This window comes from Bos taurus, chromosome 29, assembly GCF_002263795.3.
Source record: "Bos taurus isolate L1 Dominette 01449 registration number 42190680 breed Hereford chromosome 29, ARS-UCD2.0, whole genome shotgun sequence".
Classification (NCBI taxonomy): domain Eukaryota; kingdom Metazoa; phylum Chordata; class Mammalia; order Artiodactyla; family Bovidae; genus Bos; species Bos taurus.
In genome coordinates, this window is record NC_037356.1 from 11,113,134 (window position 1) to 11,136,088 (window position 22,955).

At 38.8% G+C, this 22,955-nt stretch overlaps 1 protein-coding gene across 7 annotated transcripts in view; it reads left to right on the plus strand.

The window, feature by feature from the left end:
• Positions 1–22,955, plus strand: part of DLG2 (discs large MAGUK scaffold protein 2) — a 2,323,126-nt gene that overhangs the window by 1,180,448 nt on the left and 1,119,723 nt on the right. The gene's annotated exons all lie outside the window — the stretch shown is intronic.

A 22,955-nucleotide genomic window follows, 5' to 3' on the forward strand; every position in this document is an offset into this window, starting at 1 on the left:
TCTTCCAAATCCTAGTTGCTTAAGCCTTGCTGAAGATCTGTTAGAAGGCCTACTCACAGGTAACACATGTGTCAGTCAATAGCTTATTGAGATCTACTTCTTGTAGAGGAATAGGGAAGAAATGGCAAATAGAGTGGTGTTACCTGACTTGTCCCTCTATATCGTTTACCCTTTTGTAGTTAGAATCAGTCACATGGCTAGTTCTAGATTGTGGGAAAAGTGGTATGTGTCATGCCCAGCCCTAAGTAATATCAGTGCATCTCTCCTCTAGTATATTTTTGCCCTGACACAGACATGATGTAGTAACAGAATATGGAGTCTGGGCTTCCCTGGTGGCTCAGACAATAAAGAGTCTGCCTGCAATGCAGGAGACCTGGGTTCGATTTCTAGGCTGGGAAGATCCCCAGAGAAGGAAATGACACCCTGTTCCAGTATTCTTGCCTGGAAAATCCTGTGGACAGAGGAGCCTGGCAAGCTACAGTCCATGGGATTGTGAAGAGTTGGACACAGCTGAGCAACTAACACTTTTACTTCACTTTCATTCTAAATAGATCCCTGAGTGGGTATGTAGAACAGTGTGCCCTGCTGACCTGCAATGACGTAGTATGAGTGAGAAATAAGCTTAATTTTATTAAGCTACTGAGATTTACTGTATTCCTACAATAAACCTAACCTATCCTGACTAACACAGAGGGGGAAGGATAAGAATTAATATTGACTGAGCACCCACTATGCTTCTACACTGTGCTAGGAACTTCATATGATCTCTTGTTTCTGTTGTTGTTTATTTTCCACAAAATCTCTGTGAGGTAGTTAATTACAGTCTCCATTTAATGGATGAATACATTGAGGTTCTAAGATTTGATAACCTTGTGGATAGCAAAAGGCAGAGACAATCTGTCAACAAATTTGTTTGAGTCTGAGCCCATGGGTTTTTTTTAACCCTACCTTGTTTCAGTGACACCATGTTGACTTTCATTAGCGTGTATTTGCTAACTTTTAAGGTGAATAGACGTTTTCAGCAAGCACAGGTGGGGTCTTCAAAGTCTCTTTATCCCTACAGAGGGAGCCGGGAAAGTAGGGTGTGGTATGAGTTTAGGGCATCACCTAAAATGAGATCCAAATGCCCTGCAAGCATGAGCAAGGGCTAATTCTGTGATCCAGACTATAGTCCTTTGGGTATAGAAATTGTTGTCCAAAGAATCTAGCCCAACAATCAAAGTTAGAACTAAGGCTCTAAGACCAGAGCCAAAGCAATCAGGGTTGGGGTACCATGAGGCACTGAGAAATACAGAGCAAAGTAACATGGACAGCTGTGTTCACAGTTGCTTCTACTCTGCCTCTTCTGTCTTAAGGCAGAAATATTACAGCTCTGACTTCTGATAGCCGTACGTATTGCCTACTTATTTAAGAAAAATCATTATTGATACGGAGTCAGGGTAAGCCATTTTGGAATGAGTTAAGCATATTTGTGTCACAACACGTATTCAGTTATCATCCTTTAGAGTTATTTGGGTGTTTCTTGCAAGTTATTGCATATGACTCACCTTGGCTCCATAGGAATTATGTTATTTAGTCTCATTATGGGGTATTGTTCATTCTTACTAATGAATAAAATGAAAAATAGAGGTATTATGTACTCAAAGTATATCAAATTAAGTTCCATAGAGAGAGGGTAAACAGGGACATGTTTACCAGATCACTGCATGTAGGAGATAGGCTCCTCTTGTAGCCGAATAATAAGCATCCAATAAAATCCTTTACTGTGTATAATGCCTCCTGGCTTTAGAGTTAGAATAACTGGGTTAAAATTCTGGCTTCATATAAGCTGCACAATGACATTACTTAAGTAAGCCAATCCTCTAGAAAGTAAGTATAGATCAATATACCTTATTATCATGTAAGAGAATTATAGAGTAGAATGAGTATAAAAGATGCTTGCTTCTTGGAAGGAAAGCTATGACAAACCTAGACAACATATTGAAAAACAAAGACATCATTTTACAGACAAAGGTCTGTATAATCAAAGCTATGGTTTTTCCAGTAGTCATGTACAGATGTGAGAGTTGGACCATAAAGAAGGCTGAGCGCTAAAAACTTGATGCTTTCGAATTGAGGTGCTAGAGAAGACTTTTGAGAGTCCCTTGGACAGCAAGGGGATCAAACCAGTCAATCCTAAAGGAAATCAACCCTGAAATATTCATTGGAAGGACTGGTGCTGAAGCTCCAATACTTTGGCCACTGATGAGAAGAGCTGACTCACTGGAAAAGACTATGATGCTGGGAAAGATTGAAGACAAATGAGAAGCGGGTGACAGAGGATGAGAAGGTTAGATGGTATCACCAACTCAATGGACATGAATTTGAGCAAACTCCAGGAGACAGTGAAGGACAGGGAGGCCTAGCGTGCTCCAGTTCATGAGATCACAAAGGGTCAGACATGACAGCGACTGAACAAAAACAACATATAAAAGCACATATGACCTGGTGTATTATAGGGATTCAGCCCTTTACATACATGGAATGTATTATCCTAGTAGGATGTTCAAGTTTAAAACATCAATGACTATTGTTGATGCCTCTAATAAACAAGAGTGGGCATAGCTTAAATATTGCATAAAGAGCCACCTGGCTCTTTCAAAAAATCTTCAAAAGGGGAGAGTTATCTTGGTGAACTCATCCAGGATCAAGTTTTGTTTTGTGAGCCCCAGAATTCTAACTTGGCAGGATTATAGCCAATCAACCCCAGAATTCCTGATTCATATTAAGAAAGCTAATAAGTTACTGTTGGAGATGAATAGATCGTTATTGGAGTCTGTTCATTTCAATGATGAAAAGTTTCTAAGCTGACTAAATGACCACGTACTTGAACGAGTTCTTTATCTGTTGGTACAAAATTGCAAGTGGGGGTGGGGTGTGTGGGGCAAATGATAACCCTAAGCTTACCTGGGTCTAAATAGGCTAGCCTGTGCTGGAAGAGGGGGCTTCCCAGGTGGCTCAGTGGTAAAAAAAATCTTCTGCCAATGCAGGAGACGTGAGTTTGACCCCTGATTTGGGAAGATCCCCTGGAGAAGGAAATGGCAACTCATTCCCGTATGCTTGCCTGGGAAATCCCACGAACAGAGAAGCCTGGCAGGCTATAGTCCATGGGGTCACAAAAGAGTCAGACATGACTTAGTGACTAAACAACAACAGAGATAGCCACGGAATCTCAGTGTCTCATTTGTCTCCCAAATTCACATTTCATGATGGCGAATGGTGTGATATTTGGCTCTTAACATCCTTACCCAGAAACCCAGGATGACAGATGCCCCACTTTATGAAGCTGCTGTAGCAAAAGGGAAAGAATAATAAGGATTGTTCACTTGTTTTAAAAATGAAAAAAATGACACATCACCTCAACAGTGGAATGGCATATTTCATGGGCCAAAGTAAATCAATATGCTAATACTTAAGTTTAATTCACTCTGGACAGCTAAGGAGGCTGGAATTGCTTTCTGTATAGTCATTCTGACACAAAAGGGTGGAAAAGCACATGTTAAGTAAGAAGAGTCCCTGATGCCCTCACCCCCATATTCATAACTATATTTTCCAATAATTTGAAACAGATGTGTCATTCTGAAGTTATTCAAAATCTTTTAGAAGCACCTTGTGGAAGGGGGAGAGAAGAAAGAGCAGTTAGGTCCCCATGAACTGTGAGATGAAGAAAATAAGATTAACCTCAGAGTTCACTTATAAAATCAAGCCTTATTAGATCTAGATATGTGGGTTATCTGAGAGAGACTAGAGGTCTCCCAGGTCAGCAAGACATGAAGGTCATCCAAATGAGTGAATTCAGTTCAGTTCAGTGTAGTCGCTCAGTCGTGTCCGACTCTGCGACCCCATGAATTGCAGCACACCAGACCTGGATGCAAATAAAATTATATCTATAAGAATGAGGTTGATCAGTCGGTGAAGTGGAAATAGTCAGTGAGGCAAAGCTTGGCAGTTCACATCCTAGTTCTCTTCCTGGGAGAAGATGCTCTGCCAGTAGAACTTTATGAGGGCGTAAGGCATCTGTCAATTACACCTTTATGTGGCTGGAGGGACAGCAGACTTATGAGCATTATGGCATTAAAGATTCGAAATTCAGAAGGAAACCACCCTTGGTGAACCTACCTCCTCTACCAAGCATGCTCTCTAATATCCAACACCTCCCCACATACTTTCGGGTACATGAGATGATTGTACTTTGAATAATTCTACATTTGTCAACTGCAATCAACGTCTTTCTTTTCTGTGAAAATGTTTTAACCAATAGTTTCCTCATCAGAAGGGCAATTTGTTGATCTAACTTTTTGTTACCTAGTGGGCATTCATTTCATTCTTTATCATTCTTTCATACATTCATCAGACTTTAGATCACTTACTATGTTCAAAGCCATATGTTTTGGGAAATAAGATGGGGAAAAAGATAAGATTGCCTTCAAAAGACTTCATTTTTGGGGAGAGACAGAAAAAAAAAAAAAAAAAAAACCAGAGGCCTGAATGATTAGAAGTATTGAATAAAAGCAAGAAGAGTGCTTTGTGCTGAAATTCAGAACCAGCCAACTTGAGGGATTCACAATTTTTAACCATCCTGTTAGATGTATTGTTCCAAGTTTACAAAGGACTTTCTAATACGTCATCTCATGTAATCCTGTAAACAGTTCTGTGGAAGGTAGCTTTACCCTCTTTTATGGATGAGTCAATACAAGTGTACTGAAGTTAAGCAACTTGTTCAAAGCTCATTATAATTAACTGACATAATCTACTTTTTCTGATATGCTATAGGCTTATTTTAAATCCTGTTTGCCTACAGCATTTTTGACCCTGAATTCCTAACCAGTGCTGTTGCCTGTATCATTTGGCACTGTCCATTATGGGAAGACCCAAGATGTCCTGGTTTGGTGAAAGTTAACTTTCATGAGGCTGTGTTATAGGGCATAAGATATGCATTGGGGACCAACACTGGTTTGGATGTAACCACTTAAAATTTGTTTTTCATATGAGTTACACGCGTGTTTATTCTTCTGTTTGTCATGTAAAGAACATGATTTTCTTTTGAAATTCTCTTTCCAGAAACATAGGTTGCTTGCATTATCTATACAAATGAAATTTTCCACATTTCCTTGCTAACCTCATAGAGAAAAATTGGAAGAATGCTAGAAATGGATTTCTTATGTAAATAAAAGTGAAGACATATTTAATGGGATGGAAAAGTTTTCTTAAGTTAAAAAGACTGAAATAAAGATATAAGAGAAGGCTGCCGAATACTCACTTAAAACTTCAGGGACAAAACCTTGGTGAGTTCTTATCCTGAGTTATGTAGAAAAAAATTCAATAAACGTGTTTTGAGTGCTCCTGTTACCCCACACTAAGTTAGAGAAGGAAGTTACTATAAGCCATGCTCCTCAGTCTCAAAGACCTTGAAGTTTCATTGAGGGGGAGGGAGGCAGAAAGATACAGAATTTCAAAGTAAGAGAGGAAATGCTTGAACTGCCTGGTGATCTGTGAGTCGAGAGCGCAGAGTTAGAGATGGGGTATTCGAAGAGTGGACTAAAATCTGAAAGTAGTTTCAGAAACGACTGGCCTCTACAGGAAGCTGCTTCTGAACTAATACCTAGAGACTGGGCACAGGCTATCCAGAAAGAAGAACAAAGAACAGTCTGGGTTAAAGTAATGTTTACCACCATCAGTTGAGTAACTCTGTGCTCTGTGCATGGCACTGATGCCGGGAGCCAGCGTGAGGAGCTCCGCCCGTGGCAAAGGTCATGAGGAAGGAGGCTCGACATACGCAAAGGCGGGATCGAGCCTCAGGAGTCCCCCTGGAAATTCTCGAGCATCTAGCCCCAAAACCAGAGTCTGCCTGCTTTACTACTTTGTGCTCTCACTTACACCTCTGACTTTACGGGGGGCTGTCCCCCACCACCTCTCTCTGAAAAAGAGTTAACTTACAGCTCCAGTTAATAATAATTCCTGGGCGTGACAGGAATGTTTAAACCTACAAACTCCTCTGAAGGCTCTCTAGCCTGCCTGACAGGCGTGTCCGGCCACATGTGATTGCTCACAGCCTCCCAACCCTGAGAGGCACAAGAGGCTTTAAACCTTCTAAAAACAGGTTCTTTAGAGAAGTTAGAAAGCTATTAGTATAGTATAATGGGCTGATTAGAAATTGTATTGGTGAAGGGTTTTTCATTTGTTGAGCCAATGTTTGCTGCTAAGTCTTCACATCCCCTGCCCTTATACACATTAATGAATATATAGAAGAAATAGGTATTAACCTTTGCTATTAATCACGTTAGACCTTAGGCTAAGCAAATTCTTTCCTTAATTAAAACCCACTACACCCTTACCCTATAGGAATGTAACTTTATCTGGTACCTTCGGAAGGTGGCGTCTGTTTCAAGAATAATCACCCCTGGAGAAATAAGTGTTCTGGTTGACTGACCGCTGTCATAAGGAGAGGGTCATAAATTGTCAGCAGGCCCCTGGCCAGAAGATGATGTAACACCTCTAAGACCTCTGTATACATTTGTATGAAGCACCTGACTTTAATAAAAGTCAGGACTACTGACCCCGCGTGACTTTTGTATAACATCTCAGTGTATAAAAACAGACCCTGGAAAAATAAAAAATGGGATCAGTTCCTCGGAAGACTGGTCTCCCCATGTCGTTCTTTCTCTCACCTTCTGGCTGAATTCCCATCTGAAACGTGGAGGCTCGTCAAGCCTACTAATTATGCCTGGGCTTCTAAGATCTGACCAGGGAGGCCTTAGTGTCTCCTCTCCTTCGGGAGAACGGGAGGACGCCTGCGGCCTACGTAGGTGACGTAAATTCCTTGCCTTGGAATTTTATTAGCTTTCCACATAAACCAAGTTATTCAGCCTCTTTTCTCCACTGAATTTCCCTGCTGAGCTATCCTCATTCTATTACTCTTTATATCTCTAATTAATATTTAATTAAAGCTATCATATCCTGATCACCGAAGCCGTCTCCCCTTCGAATTCCCTGGATCCACTGGGGCTGGACCCCGGCACATTATGATGACCTTTAGTGTAAATTATATTGTGAAATTCTCTCAACTACTCTGAGAGATGGGTAATATTTGCAAAAACAGGATGGGAGAAAAGTGTGTGAAATTTTCCTCTAACGGCCAGATAATTCTAAGTAGAAGTCTCTGGGTGAAAGAAGATGCGATTGAACAGATACAGTGATGTAGAGTTAAAAAATAATTGGGAATAAGACAAGAAAATACATGATACAGTGTATGAAAATGAATGAAGTTAAGAAAAGATACAAAAAAAAGAAAAGATACAGAAAAAGAAACAGGCAATTAGAAATCCAAATATAGTAAAAATCTAAGTGACAGTCAAAAATTAATAATAATGACTACTGCTTACTGAATGTTAACCATATTCCAGTCCTTATTCTATGTGCATGCTAAGTCGCTTCAGTTGTGTCCGACTCTTTGCAATCCTCCAGGCTCCTCTGCCCATGGAATTCTCCAGGCAAGAATACTGGAGTGGGTTGCCATGCCCTTCTCCAGGGAATCTTCCTGACCCAGGTATTGAACTCATGAGGTTCTTACATCTCCTGCACTGGCAGACTGGTTCTTTACCACTAGCACCACCTGGAGAGCCAATTCCAAGTATTTTCTTTCTTTTGATCCTGAGAACAATCCTATGAGGCAGTTCTTATTCTCTTTATGTATGAGAATCCTGATTAGGCAATACAGATAGGTGAATATTTCCATCACATAATAAGAAGCAGAGCTGAGTTTTGAACCCAGACATGCTGATCCCAGAGCCCAGGCACTTAATCGCTGTTTCTTTGAACCCGTTGGATACCAGCGATACGATTGGCACAGTATATAGCTTTCTTTTGTAACATTATATTTTAGTCATATCTTCCTGAGACTAGACCCTATTTGCTATAAAGGAATTATTATCAGGCCCTGCACCTCTCATCTGATTTGGGAAGCATTTTTTCCCCCCCAGCAAAGATGTCTAATCTCATCCAGTGACTTTCTCAGTGGTGTAACTGTCAGGAAATAAACAGCTTTATGCCCAGAACATGGGAGTTAATTATAGTTCCATGCAGACTGACAGGTTTCACCAGCCATGGAGCAAACATCACTAACTCTTTTGCTTTTGTGGATAAAACAAGGCGATATAAAGATAGCTAAAGAGTCATGGGTACAGGAAACAAACACTTCAGGGTTTTCATGATTTTTTAAAAGAAATCATAATCATAGATTTCCATATTTATATAAAGTTGTTAAGGAGTGTAATTAAGGCTCATTTAAAATCATTTTCATTCTGTGCATTGTGTCCATGAAATAATATATAAGTTGGGATGAGTATAAGCAAAACATCTCTTAAGAGTCTGAACTCTTTTTTGGAATCTACATATTTAAGAAACAAGGGAAATGAAGTTCCGAGATTCTCGCAGAGAAATGAAAAAAGGAGGACATATTATAATAGCAAACTGCTATTTTTGTCCCTTAAGTGCCAATAGAGTTTCCCCCTTAAGATAAATAATTGTTTCTTTTTATGGCCATTATGGCATAGAACTTTCATTTGATTATACTTTTAGTGTGTTGAGTTGTACTAATGTGAATGCATTTAAACTGTGCCTTCCATTCTATTATATTGAAGTTCCAAAGTAATTTGTAAAGTTTAAATTTACCACTGGCATCAATTAAAAACATTTTTCTACCACCTCTCTTTGGTTAGCATATGTTCCCTCTGTGTTTCCTTTGTGTGTGTCCCGCTTCTGCACCATAATATATAGCACCTATTTAAGCTTAGTTTGAATTTGTAAGGCATTATATTTCAGAAAACCTTAAGGACAAATTATCCATCTGTTAGACTTGGAGTTCCTCATAGGAAGAAACTATATTATCTACAGATTTTATTTCCAGGACATAGTAGGCCTTCAAAACATATATTTAAGGAATAAAGGAATTGATTGATTGGAAAGAAATATGATTTTTAATTGAATTAAATTGTAGATAAACAAGAGTTGTGTAGAATAAAGGGAAGAAAATTGTTATGTTAGAAAAGCTAGAACAGAGAGATCTTACGCCCCCATCTGAGAACTCACTGTGGCATCTCTTGACTCAAACCTGAGAAAAATATTGCTAATTTATCCTAATTAAGGACATTTATCTAGTTTAGTTAGTGGTGAAACAACTTACAGCAAAAATGAAATAATTATTTCCCAAGAACAATCTCAAGTTTAGTTGTTTTCTTAAAATGTTGTTGTTTTCTTACAACAATTATGTATCTATTGAGCAAAAGGTGGTTATGGGTATTTGACTGAATGATATTTGGTTCTTAGAATTATCAGTCATTATTGAAGAAGATACTTTTTCCTCTCTTAGAAGGAAACAAATAACCTTTTCCAGCAAGATTGTCCTTTTAGGTAGCATAGACTTTTTTATTTCTTAGAAGTATAATAAATAAAGAGTAGTGATTCACCAGGATGCAAAGAATTCAACAACTCTGTCTGTTGAAACTCTTCATCTGAATATGCCAAGGCACCTAAGCCAGTTATTCAGATTGTGTTATTAAGCAAAGCAGATGCCATACACAGGTCACCTTTTATAAGCTAAAGAGTAAAGTTTGGAGATCAAATATTTCTGGGTTCAAATTTAGCCTGGTCTTTCACTAGCTTAGTCCATTTTTAATCTTTGCATTGAGAAAAAGAATGCAATTGTAGTTTTGAGGGTATTCGTTCTAACTAGGTCACTCACATGGTTCTGAAAGATTTTTGAATAGGTCATTTAATTCCTCTGGATGGTTTCCTTCTTTATTATTAAAATTATATTACAACTGAGATAGAATTTTCAGTCTTAAGGATTGGTCCTAAGGCAAACTATGCAGAGATTCATGCATGTGGGTGTTTGTATGCAATGCTGTTTACACTAGACAAGAAAATTTAAAAGACTTGGATGTCTAACAATAGGAAATGAGTTGAGTTGTAGTATAGTCATACATGAGAATTATACGCTGCCAATGAAAATGTTGAGAGATGTACTTTAATTAGGATATGCTATCATATGGAAAAAGAGCAGGTGACAAAGAAAAATGCATACCATGATTTCATTTTTTAAAACTATAATTGAGCAATATGGACAAAAAATCATTTATGGTGTGATATATTCCAAACACTATTGTCAGTCTTTTACATGTATCGTTTCATTTATAAAACCACTCTAACATGCCTTCTTATTAATACCATTTGTACATTAGCCCTGAAGCACTAGGAGGTGACATAACTTGCCCAAAGGCACAGAGTCAGTGGTTCCAGTACTCGAACCCGAGTCCACATTCTTTGCTGTTTTTCAGTCACCAAGTTGTGTCCGACTCTTTGTGACCCCGCGAGCTGCAGCACACCTGGCCTCCCTGTCCCTCCCCATCTCGCCAAGTTTGCCCAAGCCATATTCCTTACCGCTGTGATGTTCCTACCACTTCCTCCTTAAACATCTATAATAATGAGCAGTACAATATTAATAGCAGCCATTTATTAATCACTTTTATTCCATATGTGGAGACTTACAGATGGCACATTACTCCAGAGCGTGTATGTGTATCTTGTTCCTGTCACTTACTGTGTGACTCAAGTTGCTTATCTTCTCTAGATCTCAGGGTCCTCAGGATTAAAACAGGGTTCATATTGAAGGATAGTTTCTATGTGTGTTAACCATGTATATACTTGTATATTACTTCAAATGGTGCCTGGGACATGAAACATATTCTTTTAAATGTTAATGCTACTAAATCTAACACAGGACTAAGACAGGGTAGAATCTGAGTTTGAAACTTGGTTTAGCTCCAATACAAATTTTCTCATCTATATATTGATTCATCTAGAACTATGGTGGTTTCCCTGACTGAGCTCTGCAATACTCGTATTTTCCCAAGATTACAAGTAATTTAAATCACCTTTAAATTCTCCTCCACTGAAGGGCTAGAGAAAGTTGTTTGAATAGGATTTCATGTGAAATAAAACAAATAAAAACTGCCGTATGTAGTTGCACACTAATCCCTAGAGAATTTATAAGTACTTTACTCGGAGTTATTTGCAGAGCTTTCGCATCCTAGGAATATTGTTTTCAGTGGTTTCATGGAGAGTCGTCATCATTTATAAGAAAAGGACCAAAAAAATACATTGGTCATAAAAAGTTATGATCATCCCCAGCCTATAATCAGAAGCCTACCTTATTTTTATGTTGAGCTTCTTTTCTTCATTCAGCAAACATTTGTTGAGGGCCCCACTGTGTTCCAGGCATGGTTCTAGGGTCTGTCTGCTCGTATTTCCTGTTCTTTACCCAATGATGACTATATTCATTATCTGCTATGCCTAAGAAATTACGTTAAACCTTAATGACTTGAACCAGTGTCACTCCTGGTTTTTATTAATATCTCATAGGTTCTATGACCAGAAATTCATATAGTACACAACAAGGATGATATGTCTCTGGTCCATATGTCTGGATTCTCAACTGAGAGACTCACAGGGACTGGAACTATACAAAGTTTCAACACTTACATTTGACAATAAATGCTGGCTGTCTGCCACCTTCTTTATTGTGGTTATATAACCTGTAACATCTACATAAGGCCTGGACTCACTCACAACATAAAGGATGAGTTCCAAGGCAAGCATCCCAAGGGAGAGTGCCAGGCAGACGGGGTATCCTTTTTATGACCTAGCCTCAGAAATCACATTGGAGAAGGAACTGGCAACCCAACTCCAGTGTTCTTGCCTGGAAAATCCCAGGGATGGGGAAGCTTGGTGAGCTGCCGTCTATGGGGTCACACAGAATCAGACACGACTGAAGTGACTTAGCAGCAGAAATCACATATCGCACACGTTTAAGGTGTTTTTCTTTAAAATGAGAACATCGGTAAACTAAAACTCTTTACACGTGTTACTTGTTACTGGTGTTCAGTGTGGTTGAATGCCAAGACTTTTCAGTGTTTATGGACAATTCTTTAACTTCTCTGATTTCAGAGTTTTTTACTCCGTAAAATGGGAGTGATGAGAATTACGCCATAGATAATATAGTTACATTAAATGATGAAAAAGTGAAAACTTTGTTTTAAAAAGTGAAATGTATTTATAGCATTTGCAATGTTTTTATTTTATATTACAAGTTTTAAAATGTTCCTCAGAACTTTATTCTAGAGAAATAATTTCCATATGTGCCATATTTTGATCTGCATACTATTCATTTGGGAAGGTCTTAGAGTCAGTTATATGGGGATTTGAACTCCTTTATTAGCTATGCAATTTTGGGCAACTTTCTTAACCTCTCTGGAATACGGTGTGCTGCTGCTGCGGTATAGCCACCTATAAAAGAGGAAGTGACTATTCTCAGAGCTGAGGTGACAATAACCAGTCAATAATTTTAGTCCTTGTAATTTGAAGTAAAGGGCACACAAAGAATGACGTGACTGATGTAATCTGCAATTGTGACACTGGAGGTGACTTGTGGAGCGTCGGCGTAGGAACATATGCAATCTGATTTAAACAGAGACAGTGCTAGTTCATAAGGCAGCTCTCTGCAAAGTGGAAAAATACATCCTCCTTGGAAAGATCACGTCCCCACGCCAAGGCACACAGCTTGGGGACCCGAGGGTGGGCTGAGTTTCAGCGCCTGTGCAGGGAGTTTCGTTGGGGTGCAGAGGCGTCTGCAGAGTCATGTCCAGTGGCCCAGTGCCTTCCAATTTCAAGATAATTTCAGGCTAGTTGTTTGTGGCAGAGGTCCTTATGTGTGTGTGTGTTAGTCACTCAGCTGTGTCTGACTCTTTGAGACCCCGTGGACTGTACCCCTCCAGGCTCCTCTGTCCATGGAATTCTCCAGGCAACGACACTGGAGCAGGTTCCCATTCCCTTCTCCAGGGGAATCTTCCCAACCCAGGGACTGAACCCAGGTGTCCTGCATTGCCGGCAGATTCCTTACCATCTAAGCCACCAGAGAAGCCTTAGGGGTCCTTATGCTGCTGCTAAGTCGCTTCAGTCATGTCCGACTCTGTGTGACCCCATGGACTGCAGCCTACCAGGCTTCTCCATCCATGGGATTCTCCAGGCAAGAACACTGGAGTGGGTTGCCATTTCCTTCTCCAATGCATGAAAGTGGAAAGTGAAAGTGAAGTCGCTCAGTCGTGTCCGACTCTTAGCGACCCCATGGACTGCAGCCTACCAGGCTCCTCCGTCCATGGATTTTCCAGGCAACAGTACTGGAGTGAGGTGCCATTGCCTTCTCCGAGAGAAGCCCTAGGGGTCCTTAAAACCAGAGTTAAATGCAATGATGTGCTATAAACAGGCTCTTTTTAAAAAGGCTCTGATTTGTAGCATTTGCTGATATCCATGGTGTTAATACTCCCACCATGCCTGATTTTAAGCTCCCAATGTTTTGACATCCAGGTCACAAAACAATTATCTTTTACTACCTGTAGGAGCCAGTCCGGCACACTCATTAACAAAGAGTGAAATTCAAGCAACTACCAGAAAGCAGCCATAAGACCTCATAAGTTCCCTTAGATACTACATCCTGTGAGCAGTTCCCATGGCAAAATAGAAGGGCTTCCAGGGCTACAAGCAGTTTCATAGTGGGTGTGCCTTTTCCCTCCCCGCCGCCAGATCATCTCCATTTGACTGAGAAAAATGATTATTTCTTCAGAAACTCTCATTGATTTCAATCTTACGGAAGATAAGTAGAAATATTTCAGAACATTACATTTCAGTTTAATGTGAAAAGAAAAAAAATACTGTAATCATTTTTTTTTAATGAGATACATTTCCACAAGATGGTTTGGGAGGAGAGGAGACAGGAGATGATGTCACAAGTCTTGTATTGGAGAGAAGCCAGGCTATGCCAGCCAAGAAAGAGAAAGAGAGAAAAAAAAAAAAAAAAAAAACCTGTCCGTTACATCTTGTTATAGCTCATCATGCCCTATCGGCTCGTACTTCTATTTTTTGGTCAAATCAACCAGATCTTACGGTTACACCAAATGTCAATTTTTTAATTTGCCATCAGAAATGAAGGTTAAACCATAACCAAAGTCTTGGCTGTTAGATTGTTTTTAACTTTACTTCTATTAAATTGAATTTAACTTTATTTTGGTTTTGTATCTTAGCACAAAGGAGGGAGAAAGATTAGGGAAAAAAGGCTTACTCAGTAGGGAAAAAGCTGGTGTAACCTCCTTTTGAATCAGTGATATTCATTTGAGTTCAACAGATATAAATAAGACATGGTCCTATCCTTCAGAACGGAGAAGGCAATGGCACCCTACTCCAGTACTTTTGCCTGGAAAATCCCATGGATGGAGGAGCCTGGTAGGCTGCAGTCCATGGGGTCAAGAAGAGTCGTACATGACTGAGTGACTTCACTTTGACTTTTCACTTTCATGCATTGGAGAAGGAAATGGCAACCCACTCCAGTGTTCTTGCCTGGAGAATCCCAGGGATGGGGGAGCCTGGTGGCTGCCGTCTATGGGGTCGCACAGAGTCGGACACGACTGAAGTGACTTAGCATCCTTCAGAAAGATTGTGATATAGAAATTGAACTCAGACAATTTGACATAACAAAGAAAAATACTTCTGCTACTAATAGTAGTAATAGTAGTAGTAGTAGCAGTAACTAGTAGAAGGCCAAGGTTTGTACTTAGAATCTGCTACCAGTTGGACAGGTGAACTTTAATAAGTGACTTGATTACTCTGAGCCTGTTGTTTCATCTATAGAATGAGAATTCCACCTCACAGGATAAAAGAAATTTATGTCAAATTCTCTTGATACCAAGTGTGAGTAAAATAAATAGTATCTACAATTGTTTATAGTATCATTATCCAAGCGTTGTTGTGAGGATTAAATTAGGTAGCATCCCTTTAAAAGGCTGTAAGAATTACCTCTGGTGAACACCTATTGACTGCAATATGAAGGAACACATACATGTTGATACCTTGCTCTCCCACACAAGCACTCCCTAAGGTAAAGAAAGGGCTATAAGACAATAGGGTTATAGACAAAGTTCATGGGGAGTTAGCAAGAAGAGACCCCACTTGATGTAGAGGATTAGAAATAGGTTTTTAAGAAAGAAGGTATTGGGAGGAGCACTGAAGAATAGCGGAAGAGGTGTTGAGTCTTAGCTCAGTCGGATGCTACTAATTGCACAGAAACCGGCCCATTGCCCTTTGTCACAGGATGTCATAAATATGAGGATGAACTACTACCAGCTCTCTCAAAAGTACATCTGAAAGTCTACAGCTCACCAGTGGTGAATCAGTTGGGAATATCACCATTTTAAGCAAACTTTGGAAAAATATTAATAATTGCTTTTAGGGTATAAATATTGAGAATGGTGAGACAAGCAATCAAGTTGGGAAACCATGCAAGTCTGTGTTTCCAATTATCAACAGATTCCTTCTTTTACCCAGTCTTAAGGTGTTTAGCACCATTTCTTCAAAATGAAAAAGAGGCAGGAAAACAACTTGCTTTTCAGAGAGTTTGTTTTGCAAAGTATCTTCAAAAGCATGCCTCACTGGATATGCTAGTTTTTTTTTTTTTCTCTCTCTCTCTTTCAATTACCCCTGGAGAAAATGGCTTTAGACTACTTCCAACAGAGCTGATCTTTACTTTTCTCTGCTTATTTGACATTACCTGGTAAGAGTAATATGTCACTTCTCTTTATCTTGGCTATTTATTGTGTAATTTCTGTGAATGACATCAGGTAGGCTATTCAGAGCATCCTTTGTCTCCTTTAGGGTGATCTGCCTTCCCCAGGTGCAATGTCTTGTAAAAGAAGGGACAAGTTTCCTTCAGGAAGTTTCATGTTCATTTCATGAAATTACCTTTCTATATCTTCATATAGAAAGATGTTGGACTCAGGCTATTTGTGAGTCAGGCTTTAGTGGCCTCAAAAAGAGGGCATTGAAGAGTGACCCTAATAGACAGAAATTAACCAGAGCCATGTCCTTAAAGAATGGCCCCTTGCATTAAAGAGAGGCAGTCCAACGTTGCAGAAAAAGCTGGGGGCTGGCACTGGGAGTCAGAAGATAAAGCTCTAATTCTATAATGCTAGTTGTATGAACTTCAGATAGTCGTATGGTAGTTCTGCATATCTGTCTACCTATTTGTGAACTAAAGAGATTAGCCTGCATAAATCTTAGATCCTTCTAGCCTTGGCAGTACTGTCACTCTAGGTCTGGGACATCATCCCCTGGCTTGCTCAAGGCACTTTACATGTCGCAAAGTCTTGAGTGGCAGGAATAAGGTTCTGTGATACTTGACTTAATTTCCTTAATGATAAAGAGTTTAATTTGATACATAATCCAATATGATATCTGAAATTAGCAGGTATTGAGAAAAATACATTTTTATTTTTTTCAGTTGCTGGTACAGTCCTGTTGTAACAACCTGACCTTGATTGAATGTCCCCCAAATATCTTGTCAACACCTATTTTTCTGAGTGCTATTGAGCTGAGTATCTGGCACTTAAACATACCCAGAAGCACAAAAATGGAAGGTGCTAAGAATGTCCCTTCTTTGTCCTAACACTGCATGTATTAATGCCTTCTGAATCGTTTATCTGATTGTCCCTTCTTAAAATCGTCACTTAACCATTACCTAGAGAATAAAGTCCAGAATCATCATTGTTGTGTTGCATGCTCAGTTCTATCCAACTCTTTGCTACCCCATGGACTGTAGCCCACCAGGCTCCACTGTCCATGGAATTTTCCAGGCAAGAATATTGGAGTGGGTTGACATTTCCTACACTAGTAGATCTTCCCAATCCAGAGATCAAATTTGCATCTTCTATGTCTCCTGCATTGTCAAGTGGATTCTTTATCACTGTGCCACCTGGGAAGCCCCCAGAATTATCAGTATACCATAAAAAGTCCCCTTCTGCCAAATTGCTCATATGCCTTTTCCATCATCCCTCTGCACACACTCAAACTCTCCTGAACTCTCTTTACTACTTTGTCTGCAGGTGTTGACTTGTGCGTGTATTTGCTTCTGCCAGGGAGCATTGTCCTTACCATTTATACAAATAAATCCCTAATGTGTAAGCATTGAACCACAGCCCCTTTTGCTAGAACGCTGTTCTTTGCTTTCTGTACCCAGCAAACTTTCTCTTACTTAGCCACAAATCTCAGTATCTTGAGTCTTTCCTAACTCCATATTCCTCCCAAGCATTTACTTCATTGTATGGCAGTTATTTTTATGTCTTTCTTCTCTATTAGACTGTGAATTCCTAGACCATAGGAACAATGGCTTATTTATTTCTAGATCTTTTGCACCTAACATGGCTGACAGAAAAGAGTCCTGTAAACATTTTGTTGAATAAGAGGGTAAGTGAATCTCCTTAAATGAATGTCTGTTTTACCCTCGCCTCTTCCTTGAAACCCTCCTTGATTTTCCCCCACTAATCCCCAGGCACCCCACTTTCCAATATTTCCATTTCACTCTTAGATTTATGTACTTGGGCTCAACTATGTTTTCCAAGGGGCTTTTTGGTTGGCTCAGAATCCAGCTGCAATGCAGGAGATTCAAGAGACACAGGTTTGATCTCGGTTGGGAAGATCCCCTGGAAGAGGACATGGAAATGCACTCCAGTATTCTTGCCTGGAGAATCCCATGGATGGAGGAGCCTGGTGGGCTACAATCCATGGGGTTGCAAAGATTTGGACATGACTGAAGTGACTGAGCGCACGCACACACATACACACACACACACATACACACACACACACACACACACACACACACACTTGCAATCAATTTTGATTTATATATTTCTTTGCATTTATTTTCATTAAACCATATTTTCTGTATACTTCATCTTTTCTTGCAGCTCACCCTGGTGACTGTTTCAATGAAGCTGTACATATTTCAATATAAATATTATTTGTTGAGTATTCATGCCCTTTTATATTCATATTATCTATTTTGTCTATGATTAGATAGGGAGAAGCATTAAAAAATCAGTTTGCTGCAGCAACTTAGCAGAAGTGCTGGATAAATATTTAATGATGGCAATGTTGATTCACTACAGTATACAGAATAAAAATAAAGCAGTTGCCACAACCATGCAATGTAAATCTCCACTACAAAGATGTATTGCCACCCACTGAAATAACTCCCATACAGTATCTTCCTTTTTTTTTTTTTTTGCCGAGGCTTTAAAGCTTTAAATGAGTTTCTGAATTTTAACTTTAATTCCAAAGCTATCCATTTAAGACACTAGGCTTTGCTGTGCCATCAGTCCAATGTTTTAAGGATAGGATTGTCTTAAGGATTGTTTTAAGGATGGATTGTCTCTAATCTTAGGCTCAATCATCTGGTCTAAAGGAACTTCTGTGGCTTTATATACAAATGATTTATAGCTAGTCTTCCTTACTCCTTCAATGTGTTATTCCTCAGATTTACCCTTCCACCTGAAAACTCTTGCCAGATTTATTTTCCCAAGACTATTCTTCATCATTTCACTCTACCCAGAAGAAAATATTCAATGTTAGCTCCACTGAAGGGAAACTGGTATGTAGAAATATTTATGCTATAGCATAGTAAGTAGAATGGTAAAGATCATAGGGGTGGATACATTATTCACTCAAGAAATATTTAATGAGCCCTTCCTTGTCCTCAGTTCAGTTCAGTCACTCAGTCGTGTCTGATTCTTTGCAACCCCATGAACTGCAGCACACCAGGCCTCCCTGTCCATCACCAACTCCTGGAGTTTACTCAAACTCATGTCCACTGAGTCGGTGATGCCATCCAACTGTCTCATTCTCTGTCGTCCCCTTCTCCTCCCGCCTTCAATCTTTCCCAGCATCAGGATCTTTTCCAATGAGTCAGGTCTTCTCATCAGGTAGCCAAAGTATTGGAGTTTCAGCTTCAACATCAATCCTGCCAATGAACATGCAGGACTGATTTCCTTTAGGATGGACTGGTTGGATCTCCTTGCAGTCCAAGAGACTCTCAAGAGTCTTCTCCAACACCACAGTTCAAAAGTATCAATTCTTAGGCACTCAGCTTTCTTTCTTGTCCTTGTGATGTGCTAATTTACTGGGGTATAGATTAGTTTGGTATTTGCCTATGTGTTTGAGAAGACTTAGAAGGGAAATATCATATCAGCTGGCACTTGAAGATGAACTAGGAATTTACAACTTGATTCAAATGTCTTAATAACCCTTATATCTATGAATTAATCTATGAATTAGCCTCTCTCTCTTTCTGTTTACTCTAGAGCAAAACATAATAGTTCTGGAACAGAAAATGGCAAGGATTAAAATTTTAAAGCAAAATGAAGTAGCAAAGGAAAATCTAGGAGTTGATTGAATATAGGAAACTTTAAGTTACATTTATATTCTAAATATTTTAGTTAGTAAAATTGTTTTTAACATAAGTAAATGTGGGAAACACAGTACTTTAAAAAAGAGCTAAATTGTTGGAACATGTCTTCATCTAATCCCAGGACAAGGACTCAATGATGGGGCGAAATTGAGAGTGTTGACAAGGTATTCATCTTAGATACTAACAGCAGTTCTGGCTGCATGCAGTGGAAGTAAGAGTTATGAGTATAGTAATTGGAGTCTTTAATTGGTGTGTTAGGTTAGTGCATCATGGGTATGTGCGTGGGAAGTTTGGTGTGTGGAGGGGATGTGTACAAGGAGGATTACTTGTATTCTTCACTTGGCTGAGTTTAAATGGAAGAGTTAAAACAGAAAGTGGGAAAATCAACATTTCTCTCTTCCTTTGGGAAATATGAAACTAGCCAACAAGATCCAATTAAAATACAGGGAAGTCAAGGGACCATTTTATAGTAATTCAGCCTTCTTAATCTCATGTTCCCTAACCCAAAGTTGTTCACTCAACCCAGTAAGGCATCCCCAATTTCCTCCCCATATTAATGACATTCTGTGTTATAAAATGTAGGATAGTAGAGGAAGAGGGTAAAACAGCATTTATTTAGAAGTTGAATCTTAAGATACCAGCAAAGGAAATACCAACAAAGGTCTGTCTAGTCAGAGCTATGGTTTTTCCAGTAGTCATGTATGGATGTAAGAGTTGGACTATAAAGAAAGCTGAGCGCTGAAGAATTGATGCTTTTGAACTATGGTGTTGGAGAAGACTCTTGAGAGTCCCATGGACTGCAAGGAGATCCAACCTGTCAGTCCTAAAGGAAATCAGTCCTGAATATTCATTGGAAGGACTGATGCTGAAGCTGAAACTCCAGTATGTTGGCCACCTGATGTGAAGAACTGACTCATTGGAAAAACTCTGATGTTGGGAAAGATTGAAGGCAGGAGGAGAAGGGGAAAACAGAGGATGAGATGGTCGGATGGCCTCACCAATGCAATAGACATGAGTTTGAGTAAACTCTGGGAGTTGATGATGGACAGGGAGGCCTGGCATGCTGTAGTCCATGGGGTCTCAAAGAGTTGGACACAACTGAGCAACTGAACTGAATCTTAAGATGGCGCAACTATGTATACAAATTATATACTTTATTCATATGTAATGCTGTTAAGCCCCCCAATATTGTCTTTGATTTTAATTTTTTTCAACATTTTATCAGACAAATTTTAAAAATTGCTACAATATTGAAAGAATAATATAATGAACATTGATAGTTTTGGTATTCAACAATTGTTAGCAATATACCAAATGTGTATTATCTACTTATGAAATTATCAATCTATTAATTTATCTTCCCTGATCTATGTAAACAGCTGTAATTATTTTCACAGAACCATTTGAAGGTAACTTGCATACAGAAAGGCTTCAATATTTATCTCCTACATAACCATGACAGCATTACCAGGCAATAAACAATTAATGATTACTTTCCAGTATTATTAATACCCAGTTCATATGCAAGTTCCTCAACTGTCCTCCTCAACTGTTTATAGTATTTTGTTTTTTTACCAAACCAGGATCCAATCGTGGTTCATGAATTATATTTGAATCTTATATCTTTACTATGTTGTAATCTAAACCTCTCAAAGATTCCCCATGACACTGAACTCTCCCCCCATTTTTATCTTGAATAATTAAAAGCCTAGAGAAAAGTTGAAAGAGCAGTAAACACACTCCATTATACACCTTTACCTTGCTCACCATTTGTTGGCATTTTGCCACATTGGTCCCTGCAGCTCACTTGCTCTAATTCTGTTATTTCTTCTACAGGGCATTTTTCTATAAGATGTTTTTCTTCATTGTCTTAAGATGTTAGTTATGTGAATGCAGGATGACTTAATACATTTCCCTAAGAATAGGAAGTTAATATAAAAAATCAGCTTTAAGGATGGCAAATGTTCTCTTTCAATTAAAAAAAAAAACAAAAACTAGCAGTATTCTCTTTGATGTCCAAATTTGGTCAAGAAGGACCCCTTCAAAATGGCTTTCATGTTCTGGAACTTTTCCCACCCCAATATAAAATTAGTCATCTCTCCAAAGTATTCTGATTCCATTTAGTAGAAAATGATAGTTAGAAACCAAGATCTTGGTGTTAGTTATGCTCCTGACCACGAGTGTGTTACTGTTTCTTAGGTCCTTTTAGTAAACAGTGGAAAAAAAAAAAAAAATATATATATATATATATATATATATATGAGAGAAGGAAATGGCAACCCACTCCAGCATTCTTGCCTGGAGAATCCTATTCTTACCTGGAGAATCCCAGGGACAGAGGAGCCTGGTGGGCTACCTTCTATGGGGTCGCACAGAGTCGGACATGACTGAAGCGACTTAGCAGCAGCAGCATATATATATAAATGTTATAAGTAGCTAGCAGTATTTCCAGTTCAAATCTAACATTACATACCATTTTGTTAAAACTCCTTGACTTTGTAATTCCTTTCTCTTACACTAAGATGCTCATTTTTTTAATGATACTTTTGTTTGTTTGTTTTATTCTCCCTGATAGACCAAACAGCATCAAAATTACAGCCCTAACAATACAAGTAAACAAACTACTGAATAAAATGCAGGGCTTTTTGCCGTTCACTTTTTTCCATAGAAGGCACTCAAAATAAAATGAACTGTATTTAAAAGTCACTTGAAATAACTATTTTTTTCTTTGAGATTAAACTAGTAATCTGATAGACAGACTAGGCTGTTTTAGTTTGCATTGTTAGAATTTATTGTTTTGTTTCTCTTAAAGTTTATTTGTATATACACAGGATTTAAAAGTAATAGCTGTGGTAAAAGATACAGCAGAGAGGTATTGCTTTCATTTTTTTTATCCGTTTCTCCCAGTCCCCTGTAGGCGTAGTCATATATAATTCATTGTCCAAGCGGGACACTTTTGAGAAGGAAATGAATCACTTAAAATAATTGCAATTCATAACTTTTGAAATACTAAGGTATTGATTGAAAGTTAATTTTATTTTATCAGAGAGCAAGTAAAATAGTCACACACTAAAGTGATTCTTTAAAAGCTTTTAAGAATATCTAAATCTTTGTACGTTAAAAACAACATATGTATATGTATAATAAAGCCAGTTTAAAACTAAAATAGTCTATCCTAGACAAAACGATTTTCACTGATGGGCTTACACTGTTACCAATTATTATTATTGTTTGTTTACCATTTGGCATTTCTTACCACAGAAGTAGTAAGATGCATGTGTATGTGTGTGCTTATTAATTTCTTCCTTCCTAATAAGAAAGATAAACATCTTGCTTGCTATTTCACTTATTGAGTGAGTGAAGTCGCTCAGTCGTGTCTGACACTTTGTGACCCCATGGACTGTAGCCCCCCAGGCTCCTCCGTTCATGGGATTCTCCAGGCAAGAATACTAGAGTGGGTTGCCATTTACTTATTAAATATATTTAAATCATTCTGTAACTCTCTGTAGAGATCTTCTTCATCTTTTTTTTTATAACCACATAGCACCTTTTTGGGTAGATGACCATGGCT